Genomic DNA, 4,909 nt, shown 5'->3' with positions numbered 1-4,909 from the left:
TCAACGGCCACCATCGAAATTGGATGGATTTTCACAACATGTTTCTCACCCTGGTACATAACAACAGTCAATTGTTGAATATTGAAAAGTTTCAGTACCTGCGATCATATCTCGTTGACACGGCTGCCAATTTAGTACAAGCATTTGAAGTCACCGATGGTAATTACATAAAGGCTCTCGATTTCTTGCGCTCTAAATATGGTAATAAACGCCTTATATTTCAATCACATATCCAGCATATTTTTGAGATACAAGGGCAAACGAGGTCCACCGCGTCTTCTCTTCGAGCGTTCATTGACATAGTCAATACTAATCTAAGGGTCTTGCAAAACCTTTTCTTCGAATCAGCAAATCTCTGACGGTATACTCTTGCATCTCGTAAGCTGCAAACTTGATACGGAAACCAAGGCCAAGTGGGAAGAGGAAGTGACATTTGATCAGCGAACAACCACGATGAGTCTTCAACTTCCAACTTGGGAAGACTTGGCGAAATTTTTGGAACGTCGCTGTCAAATAGCTGACATCTTAGAAGCTGGGGTTTCCAATGCACTAAAATCAAAAACGCAATCGACGAATGCGCATAAGTCCAACAAACGTGACGTCAAATGGGCGCTAGTAGGCGCGCAGCAAGTTAAGTGTGCACTCTGCAACTCAGTTCCATATCATAATGCCTTTAAATGTTATATGTTCCTTGCGATGGATCACCTTTCGAGATACCACTGCGCCAAACGGCTTAACTTGTGCTTGAACTGCCTTGGGCCAGGTCACAAGTCGAGCGACTGTTCATCGGTGCATCTATGTAAGCATTGTAAGGTAAAACATCATACGCTCCTACATCGGAGCCACTCGACTCAGGAAGAATGCACAACCACAGATAAGCCACAAAGAGCAGGTTTGCTCACATCGTCTGCTCTTAAGGTGAGTCTTGATCATTCAGATGTTATTCTCGGAACAGCTGTTATCTACGTTTTTAATTCTCGGGGAGGAATATCCAAGCACGGGCGTTGTTGGATTCCGGATCGCAACTAAATTTTGTCACGGAAAAATTGGCTCAGCGCTTGCGATTGGCTCGGAAGTCCATTAAAGTTGACGTTTCTGGAATCGGGCAAGCGGCAACAAGGACACAGCACATATGCTGCATCACAATTAAATCCCGACATCACGACTACAACGCTACAATCGATGCAGTCATCATACCGTCCATTACGTCTTGACAGCCTGCTCATCGTGTTGATACATCCAGTCTTCGTATCCCGGACTATGAGGATGTAGCTGACCCGTCATTCCACGTACCTGGACAAATTGATATACTCATAGGAGCAGGATTATTTTATGAGCTGCTCTTGAAAGAGCAAATACAACTCAATGGCCCTATATTTCAAAACACCAGACTCGGATGGGTGGTTGCAGGTGCTATCCCTGTAGCATCAGCTTTCGGAAATGAACCTAAATCATCATCATCGCCATATAAGATGTTCACCTCAGTTTCGTCTGAATGTACTCTAGAAAACCGATTAGGAAGATTCTGGACAATTGAGGATGTTCCAGTATCGTCATCGCCCTCTCTTTCCCCCGATGAAATCGAATGTGAAGTCTACTTCAACAGTACCACTCGAAGATGTCCCATCACAAATAAGTATATTGTCCGCTTGCCATTTAAAGAAGACCCGATTCGCCTTGGGTATTCAGAAGACATCGCTCGAAACCGAATGCATTCGCTAGAATTAAGGCTTTCTCGAAAGTTAGGCTTTCGTAAGGACTACAACGAGTTCATGTCTGAATACATTAGCATGAAACACATGATTTCGGTAAACGTAGAAGATATCTGCGATCAGCGATTTAATTACAAACCACATCATAGGGTCACAAAACTTGACAGCCCCACAACAAAACTTAGAGTGGTTTTTGACGCATCGTGCAAGACAGCAAGTGGACATAGTCTGAACGATTTTCTGAGAGTCGGGCCTCAACTTCAGGATACAGTCTTTACAATCTTGACCCGCTTCAGGAAGCACAAGTACGTTATCATTGCCGACATTGCCTAAATGTACAGACAAATTTGGGTTGATGAGCGAGACACTCATTGGCAATGCGTTTTTTTGGCGGCCCACACCTGAACAACCACTTATTACATATCGATTGCAAACAGTCACATATGGAACTAGTTGTGCGCCCTATCTTGCGGTGAAATGTCTACAGCAGCTTGCAGTTGATGAGGCGTCAAATTACCCAATAGGATCTGAGATAACACTCCGTGATTTCTATGTAGACAACTTGATAAGTGGTGCAGATAGTGTAGCTGAAGTGATGGAAATCAAGCATCAAACCATTAATTTATTGAAATGCGTGGGTTTTCCTTTACGAAAGTTTGCATCGAACACACCTGAAATCCTCGAAAATATTGCACCAGAAGACAGGGAAGAATTAATTCGTTTCCATGACACAGAGTTCATCAAAGCTCTAGGTTTGAAATGGTCTCCATCAAACGACTGCTTTCTATTTGAATTTATGGTCGACAATTGCGCTAAACATACAAAACGTTCTATACTATCGAAATTGTCAAGTTTTTTTGACCCAATAGGTCTTCTCAGCGCAATTATTGTTACATGCAAAATTCTCATGCAACAGCTATGGACGCTGAAATCTAACTTCAATAACTTCAATAGCCAACTTTCACATTTGAAAGAACTGAAAATTTCCAGGTATGCAAAAATTTACAATGATACAGAATTTCATGTCTTTGCAGACGCAAGCACAAAGGCATACGGAGCGTGCATTTACGCAGTGTGGAGTGAATCCAGCGGCAGACAGTCATCTGTACTTTGTGCCAAGTCGAAGGTAGCGCCAGCAAGGGAGATAACCCTTCCCAGATTGGAGCTTTGTGCCGCTTTGTTAGCAGCAGAACTGATTTCCACAGTAAGCAACATATTTAAGGCTCCAGGGCTAAATGTGTATTACTGGTCAGATAGCACAATTGCACTCGCTTGGATATCGGGACAACCATCGAGGTGGAATGTATTTGTGGCCAACAGAGTGGCCAAAATACAACAACTCACCAAAGGTTTTACCTGGAGTCATGTGCCAACAGATGAGAATCCCGCTGATATCGTGTCACGTGGAACGTACCCCATCGAACTTGTTAACAATACATTTTGGTGGTTCGGACCAGACTTTCTTCAACATCCTCGAGATGACTGGCCATCAGAAGCACCCATAATATTTGAGGAATTGCCGGACCAACGGCGTCATCGAATTGCGCTAATTGCTACCCCCATTACAGACCTCATTAGTAGTCACAAATATGCCAATAATTATATGAAATTGCTAAGAATTTTTGCTTATGTTAATAGATTTACTCGTGGGTGTCGAAAGCAGCCAACATCCAATGACAGAAGCGCCATATCGGCATTAAAGCTGGAAGAAGCACTGGAAATAATTTGCAGACATATTCAACACATCGCTTTCTCCGAAGACATTCGCGTAATTCAGAAAGGTAAACTAAAAACCAACTCAAAGCTATTATCGTTGTCGCCATTTCTGCACAACAACTTGCTTAGAGTTGGAAGACGGCTCGCACATTCATTACTGCCGTTCAGTAGTAAACATCCAATTATACTACCCTCATCTCATCCTTTTGTATACACACTAATTCGACATTTTCATCATCACCACCTGCACGCCGGGACTCAAACACTTCAAAACATACTGAGAAATAAATTTTGGATTATTAATGCTCGGAACACTATAAGAGGTATTATTCAAGAGTGTATACTCTGCTATCGCACTAATCCAATGACTGCTCATTAAATAATGGGACAACTTCCTAGTGATCGCGTTCAACAAACGCATCCGTTTGAAGTAACTGGAGTGGACTATTTTTGGACAGTTTTTATTACTCAGAGAATTCGGGGTCGTACTCCAATTAAAACTTATATTGCGGTTTTCATATGTTTTGTGACTAAGGCAGTGCATCTGGAGGTTGTACCTGACCTCTCTACTCAAGCGTTCATTGCTGCGTTAAAGAGATTTATCGCCCGACGAGGTAAATGCCGAAAAATAGTGTCCGACAATGCGACTAATTTTGTTGGTGCCAATCGAGAGTTGCGCGAGCTTCTCTTCGAATTCACTCGAAACCCACATTGTAAACAGGTGCATCGTACCTGTTTAGAGAGCGGCATTGAATGGAAATTCATCCCGCCCAGGTCCCCTCACTTTGGTGGATTATGGGAGAGCTCAGTTAAACTGGCAAAATACTTCCTTCGCCGTGCTATAGGAACTCATATCTTGACATTAGACGAACTACAGACTGTTTGCTGCCAGGCCGAAGCGATCATCAACAGCCGTCCACTTACACCAATGTCGGCTGATGCCAACGATTTAACGCCATTAACGCCTGCTCATTTTTCAATAGGTCGATCTTTGACAACCATTCCAGACTCCATATCAGCTAACATCAACACAAACTTACTTAAGCGTTATCAAATGGTTCAACACATACATCAACAATTTTGGGAAAGATGGCACCGCGAGTATCTTAGCGATCTGCAACAACGTACTAAATGGAAATTGGAAAGCCGTAACCTAAAAATAAATGACATGGTTTTGCTAAAGGACGAAAACATGCCCCCACTGAAATGGGCAATCGGTCGTATAACTGAAGTTACCACTGGTGAGGACGGTCATGTTCGTGTGGTCAATGTTAAAACTGCCAATGGTCAACAGAAACGAGCAATAACTAGAATTTGCAAACTACCTGAAGGTAGTATTCATTAAACTATCTTGGAGTCTTTGACTCCAACCGGGAGAGGATGTTAAGGACTTGGCCGTACATAATTTTCTTCGCCATATGCTAACATCTCCATCTACAGCTTGTCACACCTTAATGCTTAACAATTTGGTGTTCATCGCT

This window comes from Rhagoletis pomonella, unplaced genomic scaffold, assembly GCF_013731165.1.
Source record: "Rhagoletis pomonella isolate Grant_MI unplaced genomic scaffold, Rhpom_1.0 Rhpom_scaffold_00007, whole genome shotgun sequence".
NCBI classification, from domain to species: Eukaryota; Metazoa; Arthropoda; class Insecta; order Diptera; family Tephritidae; genus Rhagoletis; species Rhagoletis pomonella.
This window is presented reverse-complemented; position numbering follows the sequence as displayed.